The 26,227-nt window shown below is 42.5% G+C and overlaps 1 protein-coding gene across 2 annotated transcripts in view; it reads left to right on the top strand.

Moving 5' to 3' along the window:
- TMEM200A (transmembrane protein 200A) overlaps window positions 1-26,227 on the top strand; it is an 83,467-nt gene that overhangs the window by 45,649 nt on the left and 11,591 nt on the right. The window contains exon 1 of one of the 2 annotated variants that reach the window (XM_029058619.2): window positions 18,452-18,625. The exons of the other annotated variant lie outside the window; for it this stretch is intronic. The gene's annotated coding sequence lies outside the window, so the exon portion shown is untranslated. Of the gene's footprint in view, window positions 1-18,451; window positions 18,626-26,227 lie in introns of those variants that run through there. 2 annotated transcript variants of the gene reach the window in all.

Here is a 26,227-nt window from a genome sequence, read left to right as displayed (position 1 = left end):
TCCCAGGTGTTTAGTGTAGTGCTCTGCACCCAAGAGGTTAATAAATACCACTGATTGATTAGATGATTGACTCTTACTGTGTGCCTTAGTAGACACAACTTAACATAATGATGTTTAATGGAAATTTGCTGGATCCCCAAAACCTACAGCATTTCCCTTGGGAGATGCCTGATTCCATTATCCATTCATTCCTTCAACTGTATGTATTGAGCACTTACTGTGTACAAGGCACTGTCCTAAGCACTTGGGAGAGTACAATATAACATTAGACACATTCCCTGACCTCAGCTTTCTCCTCCCCACCAGATTTACAGCCATCCTGCTTTCCTCCCAGTTTCTCATTCACACTGGGTCCACTTCTGGCTTGTGCAGAGGGAATCTGGACATTCTAAAGAGTTCAAAGATACTCATAATCATGGTGTAGAGTCACTATGCAGGAAGCATTATCTTTGAACTGAGGCACAATTTTATAATGCAATACCTCTGAATGGATGTAGAGTCAGGTAATTCAGTTGTGGCCAGTGGGAACCCAAATATCTCTCTGACAAAGAGACAAGAGGATTTTCAGCTTGATTAAACTTCTTTTTTTATGGTATTTGTTAGGCATTTATTATATATCAGATACCGCACTAAGCGCTGGGGTTTAGATATGAGATCATCAGGATGGACACAGTCCCTGTCCCACATGGGGCTCACAATTTTAATCCCCATTTTATAGATTAGATAACTGAGGCAAGAGAAGTTAAGTGACTTGCCCAAGGTCACACAGCAGAGAGTAGATAGCATACAAGCGGCAGAGCAGGGATTAAAATTTCCCCTAACCCGACCCTGCCCACAAATGCAGAGGCCCTACTCAGGAGCTATCAAATAATCAGTTAATCAGAGGTATTTACTGAGCACTTATTGTCAGTCATATTTATTGAGTGCTTACTGAGTGCAGAGCACTGTACTAAGAGCTTGGGAGAGTAAAATACAATAATAGACACATTCCCTGCCCACAGTGAACTTACAATCCAGAGAGGGAGACAGACATTAATACAATTAAATAAATTACAGATATGTACATAAGTGCTGTGAGGCTAGGAGGGGGTAATGAATAAATAAGGCAAGTCAGAGAGACACAAAAGGGTGTGGAAGAAGAGGAAAAGAAGGCTTAGTTAGGAAGGGCCTCTTGGAGGAGATTCATTCATTCATTCATTCAAAGGTATTTATTGAGCGCTATGTGCAGAGCACTGTACTAAGCACTTGGAATGTACAAATCGGTAACAGAGACGGTCCCTGCCCTTGATGGGCTTACAGTCTAATCGGGGGAGACAGGCAGACAAGAACAATGGCAATAAATAGAGTCAAGGGGAAGAACATCTCGTAAAAACAATGGCAAATAAATAGAATCAGGGTGATGTACATCTCATTAAACAAACAAAATAAATAGGGTGATGAAGATATATACAGTTGAGCGGATGAGTACAGTGCTGAGGGGGTGGGACGGGAGAGGGGGAGGAGGAGAGGGAAAGGGGGGAGAAGAGGGTTTAGCTGCGGAGAGGTGAAGGGGGGTAGAGGGAGCAGAGGGAAAAAGGGGGGAGCTTGAGCTTTAAGTAGGGATTTGAAGAGGGGAAGAGAATTAGATTGACGGAGCTGAGGAGGGAAGGCATTCCAGGACTGTGGGAGGATGTGGCCCAGGGGTGAGCCTTCAATAAGGTTTGGAAGTGAGGGAGAGTCATCTGTTGGACGTGAAGAGGGAGGATATTCCAGGCCAGAGGCAGGATGTGGGTGAAAGTGCAGAGCACTGTATACTTAGCACTTGGGAGACTACAGTGCAGCAGATTTGGTAGATACATTCCTACCCCCTAAGGAATTTACAATCTAAAGGGGGAGACAGATGTTAAAAAGTAAACTACAGATATGTACATAAGTGTTCTGTCCTCTCCTGGTTCTCCTCATCTCTCTGGCTGTTCATTCTCAGTCTCCTTTGCGGGCTCCTTCTCCTCCTCCCATCCCCTAACTATACGGATTCCACAGTGGTCAGTTCTTGGTCCCCTTCTGTTCTCTATCTATACTCCCTCCCTTGGTGAACTCATTCGCTCCCACAGCTTCCCACAGCCACAACTATCATCTCTATGCAGATGACTCTCAAATCTGCATCTTCTCCCCTGTTCTTTCTCCCTCCTTCCAGGCTCACTTCTCTTCCTACCTTCAGGACATCTCCACCTGGATGTTCTCCCTCAAAATGTTCAAGACTGAGCTCCTTATCTTCCCTCCAAACCCTGTCCTCTCCCTGACTTTCCCATCACTGTGGATGGCACTACCATCCTTCCCGTCTCACAGGCCTGCGACCTTGGTGTCATTACTGCATCAGCCTTTTTTCTGATGTCCCACCTTCCTGTGTCTCCCCACTTTACTCTATACTTCACTCTTCTGCCCAGATTATCTTTCTACAGAAACACTCTGGGCATGTCACCCCCCCCTCAAAAATCTCCAGGAGTTGCCTATCAGCCTTTGCTTGAAGCAAAAACTATTCACTCTTGGCTTCAAAGCTCTCCATCATCTTGCCCCTTCCTACCTCACCTCCCTTCTCTCCTTCTACAGCGCAGCCTGCACACTCCGCTGCCGCTAACCTCCTCACTGTGCCTTGTTCTCACCTGTCCCGCTGTCAACCCCTGGCCCATGTCCTAACTCTGGCCTGGAATGCCCTCCCTCCTCACATCCGCCAAACTAGCTCTCTTCCCCCCTTCAAAGCCCTACTGAGAGATCACCTTCTCCAGAGGACCTTCCAAGACTGATCCCCCCTTTTCCTCTGCTCCTCCCCCCCTCTCCATTGCCCCAACTCCCTCCTTCTGCTCTACCCCTTTTCCTGCCCCACAGCACTTGTGTATATTTGTACATATTCATTATTCTTTTTATTTTAATGATGTGTATATATCTATAATTCTATTTATTTATTTTGAAGGTACTGTTGCCTGTCTACTTTTGTTAACTGCCTCCCCCTTCCAGACTGCGAGCCCATTGTTGGGTAGGGATTGTCTCTATCTGTTGCTAAATTGTATTTTCCAAGTACTTAGTACAGGGTTCTGCACACAGTAATCCCTCAATAAATACAATTGAATGAATTAATTAATTAATGCTGTGGGGCCTAGAGTGGAGTGACTATCAAGTACTTAAAGGGTACAGATATAGGTGCATAGGCAACACAGAAGAGAGAGAGAAAAGGTGAAAGGAGGGCTAAGTCAGGACCACCACTTTGTCAGAAAGGAAGGAGTTGCTAAACAAGATGCTTAAATCAAAGTGAATGCTAACACTCAGATGAAGTTTTTGTAGCTGATTGTTCCTCTCAAGTTGGTTCTAGGCCAGTTAAGAACAATGACAAAGTACAACAGGCATCAAACTCCTCCAAATAAACTTTTACACACCTGAAGAGTACAGTAATATGAAATTTGGTTGTTTCATCATTTCAACGACTTTATGTATTTTTTTAAACAAATACATGTTGAGTGAGCTTCTTTCCAGTGCCTAAGCCCCTCCTGCTAGGAAATTAGTGTATTTCGGAGAGAACATTTACTCCTTCAGGTCATTCGAGTGCCTCTAAGTACTCTGTAGGATATTTCTTCAGCTCTTCAATCCTTTCTCATTTCCAGCCCCCTCACAATGTCTCAGATGCATTTGTGAAAATCTTAACGCAGGAGGAAATCAGGAATGTATGCAACAAAGGCTTTGACTTAACCTCAGCCTGTCAAAACCCAAGAGGCTTGAGAGACCTCCCTTCCTCTCCACTGCCTCCTTGGGGGAGCTGCTCTTCTCTGAGGGGTCAATGAGGAGAAGTTGTGGTACCATCCTGCCTGGGATGCTCCTTCAGCATTGAAAGTACCCTAGCTTACTGAGGTCCAACCAGTCTCCCCGCCCCCACCATCATCCTGTAAACATTTGAATGTTGGGGAGATTGTGTCTGTTTAACTTTGGATTGGTCTGCCCTAGTAAGGAAAATCAATCAATGGTATTTACTGAGTTCTTACTGCATGCAGAGCACTGTACTGTTTAGGAGAGTACACTACAACTGATTTGGTAGGCACACTCCCTGCCTACAATGAGCTTACAGTCAGGAGGGGTAGATAGGCATTAATATGAATAATTTATAATATAAAATTTACAGATTGATAGATTTCATCAACTCATCAAGATCCTGAAAACAGCTCCCTTATCCATTAACTTTCATTCATATATTGTTTTATTGCTGCCCTTGATGAATAGTAGTCTATTTTTGCTGTTTCAATCTTTCCTTATATGCTCTGCCTCTTTTCCACACCCTCCCCCTGATTTTTAGATTAGGAGCCCCTGTTGGGATGGAGACCCTGTTCAATGTGTCCTCCATTTTACTTTTCCCCAGCACTTAGCATTCATTGCACCTAGCAAGTGCTCAATAAATATTCTCAAATGAATTGAATCACAAATCTTTCATTTTCTCTGAAAGGGTTTGGTAATAGGATAATCAGACCCATAACAGAAAATCTTTAGACTTCCAAGGAAACCTCTAAGATATTCAAGCTTTCAGCTACCCAAATCTCTTTTGATTTTAACCTGAGGGTGTGTTGACATAGGGTGAACTGCTCCACACTTCAACTAAAACGGAAAGTGAAGAGATCCCATTATCAACTTTATTTACAAGAACACTTGATTATTGGTATTTTGTGGTCATAAATAAATGCAGCTCCCCTGGGAATTGCTCAGGTGAACATGTGATTTTAGAACAGTAGCTGTGAGAGGCTGCTTCCTTGAGCATTATCCTTCATTGATTTTGACTTGCTTGACAACTGTTCATTCATTCATTCCTTCAAGCATTCACAGAGCATTTACTGTGTGCAGAGCACTGTACTATGCACTTAGAAAGTACAGTTCAGCAACAAATAGAGACAATTTCTGCCCACAACACGTTCACAGTCTAGAAGGGGGGGAGACAGGTATCAAAACCAGTAAACAGGCAACAAGAGCACCAATATATATATATACACACACATCAATATAAATAGAATAAATATGTACATATATACACAAGTGCTGTGGGATAGGAGGAGGTAGAGCAAAGGGAGAGTCAGAGCAATGGGGAGGGGAAGGGTAGCTGAGGAAAAAGGGGGCTTAGTCTGGGAAGGCCTCATGGAGGAGATGAGTCTTCAGTAAGGGCTTTGAAGAGGGGAAATGTGATTGGTGGATTTGAGGAGGGGGACATTCCAAGCCAGAGGTATGACGTGGACCAGGGTCAACAGTGAGACAGGTGAGAATGAGGCACAGTGAGAAGATTAGCACCAGAGGAGCGGAGTCTACAGGCTGGAATATAAAAGGAGAGAAGGGAGTTGAGGTAAGAGGGGGCAAGTTGATGGGTATCTTCAAAGCCAATAGTGAGGAGTTTTGCTTGATATGGAGGTTGATAGGCAAACCACTGGAGATTTTTGAGGAGGGGGGTGACATGTCCAGAGCATTTCTGTAGAAAGATAATCTGGGCAGCAGAGTGAAGTATAGACTGAAGTGGGGAGAGACAGGATCTTAGGAGATCAGAAAGGAGGCTGACGCAGTAATCCAGTCAGGATAGGATGAGTGATTGTATTAATGTGGTAGTGGTTTGGATGGAGAGGAAAGGGTGGATCTTGGCAATGTTGTGAAGGTGAGACTGTCATGTTTTGGTGACAGATTGGATATGTGGGGTGAATGAAAGAGCAGAGTCAAGGTTGACACTGAGGTTGCGGGCCTGTGAGATGGGAAGGATGGTAGTGCCATCCACAGTGATGGGAAAGTCAGGGAGAGGACAGGGTTTGGGAGGGAAGATAAGGAGCTCAGTCTTGGACATTTTGAGGGAGAACATCCAGGTGGAGATGTCCTGAAGGTAGCAGGAGAAGTGAACCTGGAGGGAGGGAGAGAGAACAGAGGAGGAAATATAGATATAGGTTTTGCCTTGTGCTTTCTCCTCACCCTTCCTGCAGCCTGAGTTCTGAAGCCTGCCCCAAGGCTTTAAAAAACAAGGTGGAGTTTAGAGAAGCATGAGGCAAGAAGCACAAAAGCACAGAGGCAAGTGGAGTTTAGAGAAGCATGAAATTTCTCTGTTTGGCAGGTGAGGTGGTTCCAAGGTTCCTGAAGTAGGCCTGGAAGAATTTTTTTCTTCTTCCTATGCACCTTCCCAGTGTTTGGTTCATCTAAGCAGCTCTGGAAATGCTAATGTGAAGTTCTAACTTTAACCTTCAGCTGGTCTCATGACATAGCATGGGCAAGTCAATGTTTTCATGGGAAAATATGTCTCCCCACAACATGACTTCTTTCAGATGTGCCTGTGGAGCTGTTTTCTCGCTTAGATTAGTAAACCAGGGGCTTCTGCTTTACTGTGAGAATATTTCTCTAAAAATGTCTGCTTTTAAAATGCCACTTAGATAAAATCCTGCTAGACAGTTTAATATGCCTGCTTTAAAAACATAAACATGATATTTTGACATTTTCCTTGGTTCTTGTGTAAAAGCATGTCTGTTTATTTTTTTTTAACTACTGTAAATGTTTTATTCATGTAATCCAAAATTGTAATCCCAGCAATAAATCAATCTTTCTGTGGTTAGAGAAGAATGAGGCTGTATACTCTGCTGTGCTTTTAATCAGTCTTTACTAAGGAAATGACTATCCACATAATTGAAGAACAAACTTTCTTATCACAATGATCAGTATCATTTCAAGCAAGAGTAGTTTTTTAATCTGACTTCCTACATAAATCATTTCTCTGCTTTACTTTGCTAGGGTAGATCTAAGCTACATCACTCCCTGGCTGTGAGTAACACCATTAAAGAGGCATTTTAACTCTTGGTCAGAAGGGCATTATTTTGTGAAGAGATCCTGTACCCTACTGTCTTCAAAAAAAAAAAAAGCACATCATTTGCTCTTCTCCATCTAATCTAACTTGCTCTGCTCAATCTATGCAAGATTAGTTATTGGCCGAGTCTGGAATGATCCAAATACTGATTAATAAGGCTTTCCCAGAATCCTCTAGACTTGTAAGCTCCTTGTGGGCAGGGAATGTGTCTCTCAACTCAGTTATACTGTACTCTCAAGTGCTTCGTACAATGCTCTGTACTCTGTAAGAGATCAATAAATTCCGTTGATTGATCCTAGGTCAAAAGTGCTTTTTCTCACAAGCTAACTTCAGCAGGATTTTCTGCAATACTTGTTTTTGCCTTTTAGCGTGGAAGGGTGGGAAGATAATAGCTTTAGTGTCATGTAAGCAAGGTTTTTTTTGCCACAAAATTAAGACCTCATGCTCCCTGCTTGGACTGATACATCCAGCAATTGACAGCTGCTGTCTGTGGAAGCTGAAAGGGAGCACAGAACCCACTCCCTCCTTCTCTCTCCCGGTTAGTCTGTCCCTAGCCTGCCTGGCCCTTACGGACTGTCTAGGAGCACCAGATTTGGTGAAATGTAGGAGAAGAGGGCTGAGGGAAGAGCAAAAGCCTCAGGGGAAAGGCAGACTTCCACAGGTAGAGGTGCCATGAGGAGTGATGAATTAAGAGCAGGAGTACCAGAAACATTGGTTTTATCCTCTTGGTACAATCCTCCTTAAAACTAGTTAGGTGCTTAAAGACAGGTTTGTCCAGGGAGATGTAACCTCCAACTAAACATTCACAACCTAATGCTTTCTGGGGCTCTCTAGATATTCCAGGCTCCTTGGAATGCAGCAATCACATCTTCCAACTATGTTGTATTATACTTTATAAAGTGCTTAGCACAGTGCTCTGCGCACATTAAGAACTCAAAATAGTATTATCAATTGAGATCCAGAACAGGAGGCAGGAGCATTTAGAAATGACTTTCAAACTTGGGCACTTCACTATGGGGTCAAGATATGAAAATCCTCATGTCAGCAGCAGCATGGAACAGTGGGTGCTGAGCACTGTTTTAGGTGACAGGTTACCCTCTATGAATGCCCAGGTTGACATCACCACAAACTGGAGAAAATCTCTTTGTGCTGACTACCTCTGGGCCTGTTGGCTGCCTTTCCTTTACTTGAAGACTAGTGATGGGCCTAGGAGCCAGAGGGACCTTGGTTCTAATTGTCGCAATCCCCTGGTTCGTACCAACCAGGAACTTCCTGGATCAGGGAGCTTCAGTGACACATAGTAGAGTCAGACCCCATCACCAAGGTTATTGTGGAAAAGTTTTTTACTTAGTTTTACCAACATGCAAGGGAATGACAAATACATACTTTCACTAACTCACTCCACCAAGAGTTCACTACTAGTCTGCTGATGCTTCTTCTCTGCTTCCAAATGCTGCTGGCTGCTACTGCTCTCAATGTTCTTGCTTCTCTTCTGTGTGCTTCTGCTCCAGGTGCCTTCCTCAGGAAATAAAGCAACCACCTTTTAGCTGCCTTAAGTGTCACAGCTGTGGCTCTATCTAGCAGTCATTGATTGGTCCAGACCTCTTACTGGGTAGAACAGGGAGAGAAGGCCATGCCTCCCTCTGTGCTCTGCCCCCACAGGCTGGCAGTCACCTGTCCTCAAGTAGAGCCAATCAGTGTTTTTGTGAGTCTCTTCCTTGTTGTTGTTTGCGGTATCACAAACAGTTATTAATAAGGCAGCTTGTTGTGTGCTCACCACACTAATCCTGGCTCCACCACTTGCCCATCGTGTGGTTTTGGGCAACTCACTTCACTTCTATGTGCCTTAGTTTCCTCAACTGCAAAATAAGATTCAATATCTGTTTTCCCTCCTACTTAGACTGTGAGCCCCAGGTGGGACAAGGACTGTGTCCAATGTGATTAACATACCTACTCCAGTGCTTAGAATAGTGCTTGACACACAGTAAGTACTAGCAAATAACCTTAAAAAAAATCAAAAAAACAAAAGTCCCTGAGTGAAGCTGTATGCATAAGAACAATGGTGGAGTCAGCCCAGTTTTTTGCTTTGACTAAAGGACAAAAAAGTGAAAGAGACTTTGAATACCCCCTAGCAAACTTTCAGATTAAATATTTCAAGTGGGTTCCCATTACATATTTTCAGATTAAATATAGCAAGTGAGTTCCCATTATTTTTGAATTTGATGGTTACAAAATTATATCACTCATGCTTGGGAAGTTAATTTGGGCATATTCTTAATACAGATCTCAAATGGGTTTTTTCTCCACAGGAAATAAGCATTCAATGGTCTTTCAAGCTGGAATGGGGATGGAAGCCCAAAAGCTGTACATCTACACTGATTTGTCATTCATTCATTCATTCAATCATATTTATTGAGTGCTTACTGTGTGCAGAGCACTGTACTAAGTGCTTGGAAAGTACAATTCAGCAGTAAATGAGACAATCTCTGCCCACACTAGGCTTACAGTTTAGAAGGGGGAAGACAGACATCAAAACAAATAAATAGGCATCAATATAAATAAATAGAATTATAGATATATTCACCTCAAAACAAGTAAAAAGGCATTAATATAAATAAACAGAATTATAGATATGTACATATATACACAAGTGCTGTGGGGTGGGGCGGGGTAGAGCAAAGGAAGCGAGTTGAGGTGATGCAGAAGGGAGGGGGAGCTGAGAAAAGGGGGGTTTAGTCTGGGAAGGCCTCTAGGAGAAGGTGAGCCTTCAGTAGGTCTTTGAAGGGGGGAAGTGTGATTGGTGGATTTGAGGAGGGTGGATGTTCTAGGCCAGAGGTAGGATGTGGGCCGGGGGTTGACAGAGGCGACAGGCAAGAACGAGGCACAGTGAGAAGGTTAGCACCAGAGGAGCGGAGTGTGCGGGCTGGGATATTGAAGTAGTGGAGGGAGGTGAGGTAGGAGGGGATGAGGTGAATGGAGAGCTTTGAAGCAAATAGTGAAGATTCTTTTCATGATACGGAGGTTGATAGGCAACCATTGGAGTTTTCGAAGAGGGGAATGACGTGCCCAGAATGTTTCTGTAGAAAGATAATCTGAGCAGCAGAGTGAAGTATGGACTGAAGTGGGGAGAGACAGGAGGTTGGGAGGTCAGCAAGGAGGCTGATGCAATAATCCAGTCAGGATAGGATGAGTGATTGTACTAACATGGTAGCAGTTTGGATGGAGAGGAAAGGCTGGATCTTGGTGATGTTGTAAAGGTTTATTATTGTAAAGGCTTGTTAATGGTCTATACTATTATATCTATCCATAGTTAAGAGCAGAGGTGAAATTTGGCTTCCGTCATTGCTCAGAAAAGGGAGAGACAAAACAAGATGGAATGGTATCCTGCTACCTAGACTTTTAAGAGTCAGTTTGGGGTCTAATAAATTTTCCATCTCTGCAGTTGCCCATTTTGATTGCCTCTGAAGATTTTGCCAGTGCTTATTTCAGTGTTTGAAACTTTTCAGTGAGAATAATAATAATAATAATAATGATAATAATAACTGTAACTGTGGTATTTGTTAAGGATTTACTATATACGAAGCACTGGACTAAGCACTTAGGTAGCTACAGGATAATCAGGTCCCATATGGGGCTCAAAGAATAAGTAGGTGGGAAATAGAGAATTTAACCTCTATTTTGCAGATGAGGGAACTAAGGCACAGAGAAGTTAAGTGACTTCCCCAAGATCAGACAGCAGATGTGGCATAGCTGGATTTAGAATACAGGACCACTTAGTCAGCGTGGCTCAGTGGAAAGAGCCCGGGCTTGGGAGTCAGAGGTCATGAGTTCGAATCCCGGCTCTGCCACTTGTCAGCTGTGTGACTGTGGGCAAGTCACTTCACTTCTCTGTGCCTCAGTTCCCTCATCTGTAAAATGGGGATTAACTGTGAGCCTCACGTGGGACGACCTGATGACCCTGTATCTACCCCAGCGCTTAGAACAGTGCTCGGCACAAAGTAAGCGCTTAACAAATACCAACATTATTATTATTATTATTAGTCCCAGGCCCGAGCTCTTTCCACTACACCATACTGCTTCCCAGTCAGAAGTTTGCTAACTTCCCAATTACTTCTAGATTCTAAAGGAGATGAAGCGAAACATGGAAAAACTTCATGACCTTGTCACAAGTGTTCACTGGTCCTCAATTTAGAATAAATGCATAGCATCCTCCAGTTTTTGGATTCCATAAGGCAATGCTTTCTTTGAAAAGATCATCTTATTTTGCCCATGTAGTTTTGAACAGAAAACAGTCATTGCTTCTTGTACTCATGGCCCAAGCCCTGTGAGGGGATTTCCATGGATTCTCAGGAGATGATTGATTCCGCTGAAGTTGATCTATTAAAAATTGTCTTTGACCATGCCCTCCCAAAATCACAATACGGCTCAGAACACACTGTGGTGCAGCAGATATGACCTGCCTCACATAGCAAGATTCTTGTGCGCAGGAACATATCTACCAACCCTGTTGTGTTGGACTCTCCCAAGTGTTTAGTACAGCACTTGTTACATGCTATTGATTGATTGATATCAGATGCAGGAGGAATGCAGGGAATGACATCAAAACCTCAATATGATGCTCACTGACCTTACAAAAACATTTAATAATAATGGTATTTGTTAAGTGCTTACTATGTGCCATGCACTGTATTAAGCGCTGGAGTGGATACAAGCAAATCGGGTTGGACGCAGTCCCTATCTCATGTGAGCTCACATCTCAATCCCCATTTTACAGATGAGGTAACTGAGGCAATGAGAAGTGAAGTAACTTGTCCAAGGTCGTACAGAAGACATGTGGCAGGTTCAGGATTAGAACCCATTACCTTCTTGACTCCCATGCCTGTGCTCTATCCATTATACCATTCTGCTTTCACTGACAGTGCTATCGCTCCCAGGGAGGTGTAGCATAGAGAACACAAAGACCACAGCTAGCTCCAAGTCAGTCACCTTTAATTCCACTCCCTCCCGGGAGGGCTCAACACACAACTGCAGGTCCAGGCACTGAACTGTCCACATACTGAGCATGGGCTGCTTACAGCGGAGGGGTTTTAACACAACGTTTCATATGCATAATCCCACCCCTGGCTGAGGAAGTCAGCTTCCCTTGGCCGTCCCGAAGATGCTCCCACGGGAAAGAAATAATAATAATAATGTCGGTATTTGTTAAGCACTTATTATGTGTATAGCCCTGTTCTAAGTGCTGGGGTAGATTTACAGGGTAACTGAAGCACAGACAAGTTAAGTGACTTGCCCACAGTCACACAGCTGACAAGTGGCAGAGTCATAATTCAAACCCATGACCTCTGACTCATTAGGCCATGTGCAGTCAGTCTGGTTCCATGGCTTCTCATTGGCATTTGAGTAGGAAATTGGCATCCCTTGGACTCTGATGATAACCATTCATCACTTTTAGTCCCTCTTCTAATGGTCCTTTGATCTCTACCCCGTGGCCTGATCCACCATCTTGGAGCCCTTTGACTTTGGGAGAGAGTGGGCAGAAAGGGAGGGGCTCCCAAAATATCAAGGCACTGAGGAAACATGGGGCTGCTAGGGTAAGTGCCAAGCTGCGATAGATAGGATGAAGGTTTGGAGGTGTCCTGCAGAGGCAGCAGCTTCAAGAGCCACTGCGGGCTGCACTCTGGGGCTAGGGTTGGGGGACCCGCCATGACATCTCATTATTAGGGTGTATGTGTGGGAAGGGGTGCTGGTTTGGGCTGTTGGAGCCAGCCAGACAGAGGGGCCGGGCCCCGGGACTGATAGGGGATGGGAGGTACTGCATTCGGGCATGCATGGAGACACTTGCTGAACACTACAGAGGTGCTTCTAAGTGGCAGTGTTTCATTCCCTCGGCATGTGCCGCAGGCAAGAGGGGATGGGGGACGGGAGGGACGGCATCAGCAGGTTGGATCCCCACTCTGTGCTTGCAGGGCTTACCTTGGGACACAGAGACAACAGTTAGCTTGAATCTCCCTCCTCACACTGCCGAGCTCAATCCAGATAGTGGTTTGGAGCCAGCGAAGGGAAGGAACAGTGGGGAAAAGCTGCTGCGGCAGCAGAGGCTCTTTATGCAGGGCTCCAGGTTAGAAGCAGCCTCAGGATACCCCACAGCAGCAAAGGCTCCATGCATGGGGATCCATGTTAGAGACTGCGAGGCTCAACTCTCTGGCGCAGAGCCCAAGCCTGAGGAGGGCAAGCGGAACAGACAGTAGTAGTAATAATTCTTATTAAGTGTCTATTATATGTAGAGTGCTGTAATCAGTGCTGGGAGAGATACACAGGTGGAAAAAAATCGATAGGCCTAGTCTCTGGCAACTATGAGAAGCAACCTGGTTCAGTGGAAAGAGCCCGGGCTTGGGAGACAGAGGTCATGGGTTCGAATCCCAGCTCTGCCACTTGTCAGCTGTGTGACTGTGGGCAAGTCACTTCACTTCTCTGTGCCTCAGTTACCTCATCTGTAAAATGGGGATTAACTGTGAACCTCACGTGGGACAACCTGATTACCCTGTTTCTACCCCAGCACTTAGAACAGTGCTCTGCACATAGTAAGCGCTTAACAAATATCAACATTATTATTATTGAAAAAGTTCAGTTGCCACACAAAAACCACCAAGTGGGCCTGGGAGTGAGAAGGTCATGAGTTCTAATCCCAGCTCCGTCATCTGTTGGCTGTGTGATCTTGGGCTAGCCACTTCCCTTCTCTCGGCCTCAGTCACTTCATCTGTAAAATGGGGATTGAGAACGTGAGCCCCACATGGGACAGGGACTGTGTCCAACCCAATTTGCTTTTATCCTTAGTACAGTGCTTTGCACATAGTAAGCACTTAATAAATACCATTATTATTATTATGATAGGCTATATCAGAATTGGAGGGGCCTTCTCCGACACTTTCCTTATTACCAGTGAAGCAAGACTGGATACTGGTTTCAATCCTGTTCAACCTATTCCATGCAGACATGCTTGGGAGCCTGGAAGTTCATTTCAGAATGTGGGATTCTGCTCTCCTGGAAGACTCCTTCATTGCAACAGTCGGAGAGCATCATAATAGTAATAATGTTGGTATTTGTTAAGTGCTTACTATGTGCAGAGCACTGTTCTAAGCGCTGGGGTAGATGCAGGGTAATCAGGTTGTCCCACATGAGGCTCACAGTTAATCCCCATTTTACAGATGAGTTAACTGAGGCACCAAGAAGTTAAGTGACTTGCCCACAGTCACACAGCTGACAAGTGGCAGATCCGGGATTCAAACCCATGACCTCTGACTCCCAAGCCCGGGCTCTTTCCACTGAGCCACGCTGCTTCTCTAAGGAGGAGTTCTTTAATCTTTCACTGAGGAGCTAATGGCTATAGTATAAAAACACCCATTCAAGAAGACATGCAGAATCAGTAAAGTGCTATGGATTAGCCATCAATACATCAATCAATCCATCATATTTATTGAGTGCTTACTGTGTGTAGAGCACTGTACTTAGATCTTGGGGGAGTACTTAGATCTTGGGGGAGTACGATATAATAGAGTTGGTACACACATTCCCTGGTAGTCTAGACAGCAGTCCATTAGTGTGCAGAAATCTGAGGTTAGGAACCAGGATGCGCCAGGAAAATTGACTTCTAGAAAAGTTTGACTGCTTCTCCTTAGTAAAAGATGCCACATTGTGACCTGGAAATTTGTATATATCCCAGTACTTAGAATGGTGCTTGACATATAGTAAGTACTTAACAAATACCATTAAAAAAAAATCAGACCACCAAGAGTGAAGAACTACTTGTCCTATCACAGTATAGCTGGTCAAGACAAAGGGAAAGAACGAATGACAGCAAGATATGCAACAGATACTTTACAGCAAGCTGAAGTAGGGAAGCTGCAAATGAGAAGGGCAGAAGAAATACTTTTCTAGCATAATGAACCAAACCCCAGTTGTGACAGAGCAGTGGACAGTTTGGAGACAACAGTAGAAGACAGGTCAGCCTAACAGAAATGGACTCATAGTCTAGAGGCTTCAAGAAGGTTTTAGCACCAAGGGGAAGAGAAGAAAACAGTTGCACGTTGTGGGGAACAAATATTACAGGTCAACTTTTTCATTCATGTAATGCAGAAGGGATTGTCAGTCATTCGATCTTATCGGCCTCATCCACACACCCTGTAAAAAAATCTCATCTCAGTAATGCCGTCTTCAAATTCAAGGTTTGAGATATACTGAAAATACATATACACATATAGAATATCAAAAATAGAACTGAAAAAACCCCAACTCTTTATAATTTGAAGTAAAAATGTGTTGGTTTTTTTTCCAGCACTGTTTTTGGTATTCTGTTATGGTATTTGTTAAATGTTCACTATGTTCCAAGCACTCTACTAAGTACTGGCTCATTGGCTTAGTTACAGCCTTTGCCCCACATAGGATTCACAGTTTTAATCCCCATTTTACAGATGAGGTAACTGAGGTACAAAGAAGTTAAGTGACTTACCCAAGGTCACACAGCAGGCAATTAGGGGAGCCAGAATTAGGACTCAGATCCTTTGAATCACAGGTCCATGCTCTTTCCACTAGACCATGCTGCTTCTCCATTTTACCTTCCGTATTCCGATTTTATTCTTCAGCAGCTGTTGGGGATCCTGCTATCATAAATCCTTCACACATGCCCAGACCGATCAGAATGACATTGCACAAAGAATTTCAAAGCTGATCTACTGACCATTTCCAGGTTTTCCCTTGTGGTGATCCCATTCTCAACCATTTTATAATGAGTGACGAATGACTTTTATAGTTTTTTCAAAGCTACTGTTAATTACTGGATAAATTTAGATCAAAAGAAGAATTTGCCACCTTAAATCCAGTTTCTTTTCTAGAATGCCACACAGGTGGCACACAGACGCTTCTCCAATTTTCTGAATATTTTAGAAACCACCTCAGTCTGTTTCATATGCACAGAGAGAGTTAAACAGAAAAGGAGCTTTATGTTACAATTCAATATCCATTTGAGGGTGAAAATTATCCCAGATCTGGTTTGGAGCTACTTAACAAACACACAACCAAATTTAGATTTGACTCCAGGTGCTTTTCATCACACATAAATTCATCTGCAAAACAAAATGATACAAAATGATGTTAGGCACACTCATCATGTGGATTCGATCCTGGATTCTGTTTCTGCTTCTGCAAATATGGATGCAAGTTTTAGTTTGATGGATAATACCAGTGTAAGTTCCCCAACATACTATGAATTCATAAACTATGATACACAATTTCACTTTAGCTATCAATAAAACAATTATCTAATTTCCTTTTTAATGAAGCATCTTTAATAATAGCAAAAACACTCCCTACCACAAAACACATTCTGGCTGAATTCACTTTATAAGAAGCAGTATGGCCTAGGGGAAAGAGTGATTCAGAGCAGCTATGTGGCAGAGATGGGATTAGAACTCAAGCCTTTTGACACTCTGACACCTTACCTTCTGTGTGACCTTGGGTGAGTGACTTAACTTTTCCATGCCTGTGTTACCTCATCTGTAAAATGGGGATTAAGACTGAGTCCCATATGGGTCATGGATTGTGTCCAAACTGCTTATTCAAATCTACCCTAGCACTTAGGACAGTGTCTGACACATAGTAAACACTTAAAAAATTACCATAAAATGTTCTGATTTTATTCCAAGGCAACTTCGGTTTGAAACTCAACCTTTTAATGGATAGTTGCTAAGATTTTTGAGATATTAAGCCGCTAAAATATTCTGGAGATGAATCCTGAGAGCTGGTTAGCTTTTGAAAGTATTTACTTTTGATATTTTACTATAGGCTCCATGCTCTCAGAATTCTGGGGCCTTGATGCTGTGTTTAAATTGAATAACACAGCTTCCCAAAATATAATGAAATGTTAATAATAAAATGTCAGGGATGGTATGATCTGCTGATTCTGTACAAAGAAGAAAAAAGAAACATAGGTTCAAAGGAAATTTTTCCTTTAAACGTTTCTCTTTTGCTTGTGTCCATTGTATGAATGGATGGGTGGTAAGAGTCTGGGACATTTTTCTACTAAGTCTGGCAAGCCATATTTAATATTTATCCTGTGTATATGAAATACAATTAGGGATGTTATTATTACCCCCATGCTAAAAACCTCAGGCCACTAATGCATTCTATCTGTGAATTATATCCTTGCTCTGAAATATCCTGCATGCCCTAATGTCTCAGCTGCTAAGCTAAACCTTGGGCACTTGGAATAAGGTCATGGAATGTGGCTAGGTCATGGCTTTTGGCAAGCTCAAGAGAGCGGATAAGTGACTCAGCTAATTGGCCAATGGCACAGACCAATCAGTTGTCACCATGGTTTTGCTTGCAGTGTGACAACTTTGTATCCTGATGGTTTAGTTTCCATCACTCTATGCCAGGCCACTGAGGGAATTTTGTCTCCAGAGAGAGTTGAAGAAGACTGAAATCCTTGATTAATTATGTAGTGGAGAGTTTGCCTCCAGGGAACCAATTTGAAAGAAGGTTTTTCTGTTCTTCAAGAAGATGCCTGAAATCAGAATGGATTTTCACCAAAGAATGTTAACCATAGAGAACCCTAGAAAGTGAGTTTTATTCAACTTCTCCCAAGGAAAGATGTTGTTCTTTATTTGCTAGATGTGCATGCTTGAATTGATATTAACTTGTGCTGAATTTAAAATATGCTGTGCTGGTGCCTGCTTCCTAACAGAAATATCTTTATGGGTGGCCTGGACTATTTCAGCATGATAGCTCTGAAGAGGGACATGAACAAAATTCTTTTGTTTTAATATGGATTTTTAAAAATTGAACCTAATCCAAACAAACCTAATTTTCACTAGATCTATATGTGTTTTGACAGTACAGCCAAAGGAACAGACAATCTTTTACCTCTTCCTACTTTCTAATTATTATGATAACACATTTTACCAGGATTTGTCATCTATTGCCACAGCTCAGTTGAGTAATAACACTCTATCACTTGGCGAATATATGTTTGACAGGATTCCTCTTATCATATGCCACAGGAAAAGGGAATGAGTCTTACAAAATACAATTCTTAGAGCACAGTCATTCTTTTCCAGTGGGAGTGTTGATAAGCCTCCCTTTTCCCATCTTTTAGAAGATTCTGTACGGTTCCACTGATTCACACTGAATTTCTAAATTGTAAACCCACTTTTAAAGAATGAGATTAAAACACATCTGTTATTAGAAAGGACTGTTTCATCAAATAGGGCAATCTGCAAACCTTTACTAATCTCTCCTTAGGCTATATTTCTTATAGTGGAAAAAAAACCTCCTTTCCCGTGATGGCAGATATTTCAGGGGAGGGGAGAGGTCAGTTTTTCATTTTCCCCATTTTCTTTTTGCATTTTTTTGGAGCTAGAGCCAGACAAAGCTGATTGCAATGGGACTATAACAAAGAGAAAAAAAAAATCAAAGCTTATGTCCCAGAATAGAAACAGCCATAAATGTCTAAACAGATTAGGGTTGCTGCCAGGCTCTCTTCATTTAGAAAAAAAATGTTTTCTCTTTCTCCCCACCCCCTATTTCCTGGTCTTTCTGAAAGAGTCTGATTCTGAATTCTTTTCCCGACCACAGTTCTCAGTGGATTTAATGGGGGTCTTTGCCCGAGAAGCAATTGCAAAATCAGGTCCTTAGGTTAAATTGCGCTGGGGAAAACTTTTAATTCATCCATGGTTGTCGTTGAGCTGAGTACTAAGGAGCTGTGCAGAAAATCGATTAGACAGGACCTCTCCCTTTGAGGTAATCAAAGTTTTGTCTTCTTTTCTGACACACCCAGACTTTCTTCTTCTGTTTCTTTAGTTCTCTCTTTTTAGAAGCTTCCTTTTCTCTCTCTCCACATTCTCCCTTCATATTTCAAACTGTTCACTCTTCCTCGGTGGTCCTTCCCCCTCTGAACGAACACTTTCTGTCCTTTCAGTCTTTGGGAATGTCAGCTTCTTTTTCTTTCTATTTTCTCATTTCTATCAAATGGAGAGTGGGCCAGATTTGTTGAGTGTTGTTTTTTTTTTTTTTTGATCTAGCTTTTGACCTAGATTTAGCTCATTGCATTTAGTTCTGGCTGTTGATAAAGCCCAAAGCTGCTTTCTAAAATATAGGCTAATGCTCCATAACAGTGCTTTTGGTTTAAATCAAAGCTAGCTTGGTTTTAGACCATCAGGTACCTATAAACATCTACCTTTTGGCATTGAAACAGACCAGTTTTCTGCCTCAAGAAGTGAGATGAATGTTGGTATAAATAGTCCTACAACAGTCAATCATTCTTAAATATTGTGTACAGTGTATTGTACTAAGCACTTGGGAGAGTAGAGTATAATAGAGTCGGTAGAGAGGTTCCCTGCCCACAACAGGCTTATAGTCTAAAGGATGAGGTTACTCTCTAGAAGGAACAGCAAGAATGTGGTCAAATTCCAGTTAACTGAACTATCCCAGGAATAATACAGTAAGACTGCCTAAACTTTACCGGGAAGGAAATGCTGGAGAAATTATCTGGATAATTCTGGACCCAAATTCTACCTTCAATCCAAAGAAACAGTTGACTTGAAAGAGATGTTAGCAGCAAAATCTCACTTTGGTCTTCATTAGCTGGGCATTTTGCTTGAATCATCTATATAATTGTCTCAAACTGTCAGCTTGTTTTGCCAGCGGTGATTGGGCCAGAGATTTCAGAATGTAATATCTTCTAGCTACAAAACTATTCAAGTGATAGTTCTGAGAGAAGATTCCTCTCTAGCTGTCCTTTGCCTTTGAAGCTGACACTACTGACAATGAAATTCTATTCATGAGAAAGAGAGAGGAAGAGAGACCGAGAGAGAGGCAGTGTGGGGGAATAAGAGGGAAAGGAAAGTGAGTGAGAGTGTTTTGGTGTATATGTGTGCACGTGTATGTGTGTGGCCGGGGAGGGAGAATAGCTCTCCATACTGTGCATATATAAAACTATCCTGGGGTCTGTTGCAGCTGCTCTCTGCAGCACCTGGTGCTGTTTTTGACTATGTCTCCTAGATTCATGGTGATCGCAAAACTTTTTTTCCTATGTAACCCCTCTGTTCTTGACTTTTATCCTCTTACTTGGTTTTGCCCACTGTTATAATTCTCCAATTTAGTTTTGGCTAGCAATTTATTTGCTTTTTATAACAGCTGTTACCCTGAAGCCAATTCCTGGCTCCTCTTCAGGAAGGGATATTGGAAATGTACAGGGAAGTGCAATAGTGTCCTCCATTACAGCAATCCCTTTGGAGCTAGAAATTCTACTTTCCTCTGCCCTCTCCTTGGATTTCCCACTTGGGAGTGGACAGCTTAGTTTGCTGGCCCAGAATAAGCAATGGTGTGGAATCTGACTGTGAACCACTGCAGGTAGGGTAAGAGGCAGGCAGAAGAGTGTTGTTTTTTTTTAATGTATAGTTGTTTAGGGCTAACTATGTGCCAGGCACTGTTCTAAGCAATGGGATAGATGCAAGGTAATCAGATTGAATACAGTTCATGTCCCTCATGGGGCTCACACTCTTAATCTCCATGTTACAGATGAGGTAACTGAGGCACAGAGAAGTGAAATGACTTTCCCAAAGTCAAACAGCAGACAACTGGCAGAACTGGGACTAGAACCCAGGTCCCTTTGACTCCCAGGGCCAAGCTCTATCCATTTGGCTACACTGTTTCTGGCCACACTGCTTGCTGCTGGTCAACCAGTTAGGAAAATAGCAGCAACCACAGTGTTCCTACATCAAATTGAAAAGTTGGATGGTAGGCTGCCACTAAAACTACAGGGGAGGGGTCATTTATTCATTCATTCATTCATTCATTCGTATTTATTGAGAGTTTACTGTGTGCACAGCACTGTACTAAGTGCTTAGAAAGTACAATTCAGCAATAGAGAGAGACAATCCCTTCCCACAATGGGTTTAAAGTCTAGAGATGGGGGAACAGACATCAAAACAGGTAAACAGGCATCAGTATAAATAAATAGAATTATAGCTATATATGTTTATGCAAAAGTGCTGTGGGGCGGGAGGGGAAGAGCAAAGGGAGTGAGTCAAGGTGAAGTGGAAGGGAGGGGAGTTGAGGAAAAGGGGGATTAATCTGGAAAGGCCTCTTGGAGGAGGTGTGCTTTCAATAGGGTTTTGAAGGGGGAAAGAGTCCATCTTCTAAGATATTTTTCTTCCCATTCTTTAAAGACTCTAGGTTTTCCTTAAGGAACTGGGACCCATAATGAGGTTTTGCTTATCTTCTGGGTAACAAATCAATCATGTTTATTGAATGGTCACCATGTGCAGAGCAGTGTACTGAACACTTGCGAAGGTACAGTACAATAGAGTTGATAGACATATTCCCTATCCACAGTGAGCTTTCAGTCTATAGGATAAGTGCCGTCATTCCTCTCTCCCAAAGTAGAACCCCCAAATGCGAAACCTAAATTTGGGCAGTGTTAAATTTGGATTGATGCTGGAATTTGATACCCTGCATCAAGTAAAACTCTTCTACCTAACATCAACTCATCACTTCATTAACATCAACGGAGAAGCAGCATGGCTTAGTGGAAAAAGCCTGGGCTGGGGAGTCAGAGGATGTGGGTTCTAAGCCCGCATCCACCACTTGTCTGTTCTGTGACCTTGGGCAAGCCACTTAACTTCTCCGTGCCTCAGTTACCTCATCTATAAAATGAGGATTAAACCTGTAAGCCCCATGAGGGACAACCTGATTACCTTGTATCTACCCCAACGCTTAGAACAGTGCTTGGCACATAGGAAGTGCTTAACAAATACCATTATTATTATTATTATTATCTCAACAATTTGCATTATCTGTAGTGCTGGAAATAGTGAAGCAGAATGGTCTAAGTGGAAAGAACATGTGCCTTTAAGAAAAGTTAAGAGACTGGGATTCTAATCTATGCTTCGGTTTCCTCATTTGTAAAATAGGGAATAAATGGCTGCTCTCCCTCTCCCTTAGACTGTGAGCCCTGTGTGAAACATGGACTATGACCTATTTAACTATGTAGTATCCACCCCAATGCCTAATACAGACCTTGGCAAATGGTATGCGCTTATTATTATTATTATTATCATTTTAGTAGGAGTAAAAGTATATTTAATACTCCTTTATTTCCCCTAGCTGTAATTTATTTTAATGTATTCTGGCCCCTAATAATAATAATAATAATGGTATTTGTTAAGTACTTACTATGAACCAGGCACTCTACTAAGCGTTGGAGTAGATACAAGTTAATCAGGTTGGACACAATCCCTGTTCCACAATGGGCTCACAGTCTTATTCCCCATTTTATAGATGAGGGAACTGAGGCCCAGAAAAGAGAAGTGACTTGCCCAAGGTCAAACAGCAGACAAATGACAAAGCCCAGATTAAAACTCAGGTTCTTCCAACTCCTAGGCCTGTGCTGTATCCACTAGACCATGTTGCTTCACCTGTAGACTGTAAGCTCCTTGTGAGTATGGAATGTGTCTACTGCTGTATTCCACTTACCCAAGTGCTTAATGCAGTGCTGTGAGCACAGGAAGTGCTCAATAAATACCACTGATGGGTTGGTAATTATTATCACTTCCCAGGTGGACAGTAGAGATTGCTAGAACAGGACACCAGGCACTGTGAAGGAGTAATAATAATAACAATAATGATAATGGTATTTGTTTAGTGCTTCCTATACTGTTCTATGCCAAGCACTGTTCTAAGTGCTTGGGGAGATACAAGGGAATCAAGTTGTCCGACGTGGAGCTCACAGTCTTAATCCCCATTTTACACATGAGGTAACTGAGGCACAGAGAAGTTAAGTGACTTGACCAAAGTCAAACAGCTGGGGTTAAAACCCAAGACCTCTGACTCCCAAGCCTGGGCTCTTTCCACTAAGCCATGCTGCTTCTCTACGGGGAGTAGTTCTCCCAGAAAGCATCAGTCTTTCCATACTGGAGTCCCATCTGCTGACTGATAGATGGGTTTCCCTCCATAAGTTTTCGTCCATGTGAGTCGATGAACAGTTGCTCCACTTCGGAACATGTGTTTCACCAGCCCCTTGCACTGTTTGTGCTTCCTGCTTGGCCCCACTACCCTAATCCTTTACTTTCCTTGGGCCCCTTTTAGCACTTTTCTCTTTTTTTTTTCCCAGCCTCTAGGTGTACCTGTACTTTCTTTACCTTGAACTTAGCCTGAGCCCGTTTGAGTGGCCATAGAGGAGGGTTATATTATTTCTGCCTCTTCTTTCTTTCCACTTTCAAACGATTCCTCCTCCTCCTCCCACATTACCATCCGGGAGAAGAAATGACATTGCTGAAGGGAAATCTTTTTAAAGGAAGAAAGCATATGGAATGTGATGTTCGGCTCTTCGGTCACCCAGTGGAAAGCTACCACATCCTGAATGTGGACTTCTTGAATTTTCACTACAGAGAGAGATCTGGATTTAGTAGAGCTTCCTCATCTGCAGTACAAAATAGCTGGGATGGTCAGATAGTTAAGCTGGTAATTGCTAAAATGCTTAAAATCTGTTTGGGGAAAAAGAAGTCAATACAGGCTTATCAGAGTTAGACTAGTTTAACTGAGGATATTTTTCTATTTAAAGTTATAGCTCAACTTGGTAAACCTTGTTACACTGTTATGATTTGGTTATACCTCTATGCCCCATACTGCTTTCAGTTTGGTTATAACAACATTGGAGATAACTGGTTGTTAACCCAAGTTAACGCTAAGGCACAAAGCCAATTACTTTTCTGTAATCAAGAATAGCTTTATTTGTGAAAGTCTAAATTATTTTGATGAGTGATGATGTAATGTCTTAGGGCAACCATCTGCCTACATCTGATCATCGTGTAAAAGAGCTTGTTTACCTAAAACATTCTGTCCTCCCTTCCCTTTTCAAATTTGGCTTCAAATGGTGTTAGAGATCAACTATCTTAGAGCAGCCTTGAAAATAAGGACAAAAATGTAAAACCCAGACTATATTTTTTTCAGCTCCCAAACAACTCTCCTGCCAGGAAGTAGGACATTAAGTAAATGACCAGTTATTATTATTCCTACTTTTAATAACAACAGCGATAACAATGATGGTAATAATGAAGACATTTATTAAGCACTTAACATGAACTAAGTGCTGAAGGTAAAGGAAAAGATATGAGACTGCACATAGCCTCCGTTTCACATGGTGTTCCCAATCACTTTTTTCCATTTTAGAGATGGAAAACTGAGGTTCAGAGAGGTTAAGTGACTTGCCTGAAGTCACACAGTAGGCCAATGGCACAGCTGGGCTCAACTCGGGTCTCCTGACCCCCTTTCCTATGCTCTTCTCTGGCCGATCCCAAGTTGCATGTACCAGCATAATGTAAATTTTTACTTGCATTGAGCACCTAAACAATGCCTAAGCAATGCCTAAGCCTAAGCAATGCCATTAATCACTTCTAACAGTGCTCTGATCATTCAATTATTGCAGTGCTCTGCACACAGTAAGTGCTCAATAAATACCAACAGAGCCTGAATGATCCACCCAGCTCAATATAATGAATTCCTAAGCACAATTCTTGATCTCTAGGTCTCAAGATTGAGGCTCATCCATCATTTCTCATGTGAGGCTCCATCTCACCAGCATTGGTACCAGAATTCTTGGAGGAACAATCTGATAATTACTCTGATATCCCGCCTCATCATTGGTTAACATCCCTGACTTTTCCCCTATCTTTAATAAACGTTTTCATTCCAGTAACTCATTGTGATCACTTTTCCAGGAATTTATTCAAGCTTCTCTTCAAGCTGCTGACAATTTAAGCCTGAAAAACTTTCCATAGAAGCAAATTACATATACTTACCAGCTGCTGGGTGGCAAATTGGGGCTAAATTACTTAATCTTGCTTCCTCTTATGCCATATGGCTTAGTGGCAAGAGCACGGGCTTGGGAGTCAGAAGGCGTGGTTTCTAATCCTGGTTCCTCCACTTATTGCTGTGTGATTTTGAGCAATCTGCCTAACTTCTCTGTGCCGCAGTTACTTCATCTCTAAAATGGGGATTAAGATTATAAACCCCACCTGGGACAACCTGATTACCTTGTATCTACCCCAAAGCTTAGAACAGTGCTTGGCACATAGTAACTGCTTAACAAATACCATAATCATTATTATTATTATTTTTATTATTGTTGTGAGCCCCATGTGGGAGAGGGACTATGTCCAATCTGAGCATCCTGTACTTGCCCCCCTGTACAGCATAGTGTTTCAGGACCTAGTAATAAATACCATAATTATAAATGATGACAAATGTTTTGAATATAGTTTTACTTATTTTGTCTGTTTTTTGCATGGGTATTTGCAAGACTGGTTTAATATCCTTCTAAATGGTGCTTGCACTGCTGGTAGTTTTTGCATCTAAGATTGCACAGGTTATGATATTCCTGACACTAGATATTCCCTCCTGGTACCTCTGGCTCAAGCTCTAAAGATGAGCTATATTATCAAGAGGCTTGAATGACATGCAATTTTTCAATTATCTGGGGGCATTTTCTGTCTTCCATTATCCTGCCTCACGAACACAGAAGCATCCATGCTTCATGCTGAAAGTGTCTGAAAAGATTTCCTCTTTGTGTTTCTCAGACAGCTGAAGCACCTCAGCTTCATGGTTGAGCAAGTACACTGGTTTCTGCCATCTGAGTAGGTGACAGAGCCATTACCAAGTGAAGTCAATGTTTCGGGAGGCAGCAGTTCAGTCTTGACCAACAAGATTCCATCTATCTCAGAATTTAACTATTTGATCTTTGTTTTAAATCTAATCTTTCCATCAAGATTTTTCAGTAGATTACTGAAAATCTTTTCTGTTTTTCCCCCTCAGAGAAAAATCAATTAATTGGAAAGCAGAAATGAACCCTCGAGATTCTGGTATAGGAGAATTATGTCTTTCCCTCGAGTAGTGACTTGTCAACAGAGGGTTGTGTCTCCGTAGTTTTTCATGTCTCCTGGAAGAAGTGAGCTTGCAGTCCTCTAAATGGTATCTCAACAGAATGCCCCTTCTGGAAAAGTCTGACAGTCTCCCAAATTATGTCCTTAGAGTCCATTTTGAGACTAAAACACCAGCACCCTCCCAGGATTAGAGCCCCTAAGATTGTTTTTTTGAGCAAAATCAGTTACAGGCCTACCCAGAAAGATTTTCCATTGGAACATATTTCAAACACTGGAGTGGAGAAAGGCCTTCCGAAGCACAGAAGCACTCTGTGGCTGCCTTTGAATTGACTTCTGGTTGGCCTTGAGGGGACAGCTTGCCCAGTCCATCTTCTGCTGGGGTCAGGAGGGCCGGTCCAGATGGGAAAGACCCAGCTTGACCCCCCAAGAGGCTCTAAATCCTTAAGTCCCTAAACCCAGACCA

This window comes from Ornithorhynchus anatinus, chromosome 2 (assembly GCF_004115215.2).
Source record: "Ornithorhynchus anatinus isolate Pmale09 chromosome 2, mOrnAna1.pri.v4, whole genome shotgun sequence".
Classification (NCBI taxonomy): Eukaryota; Metazoa; Chordata; class Mammalia; order Monotremata; family Ornithorhynchidae; genus Ornithorhynchus; species Ornithorhynchus anatinus.
The sequence above is the reverse complement of the archived record's forward strand: the minus strand, read 5'-3'. Positions and strand labels throughout refer to the sequence as shown.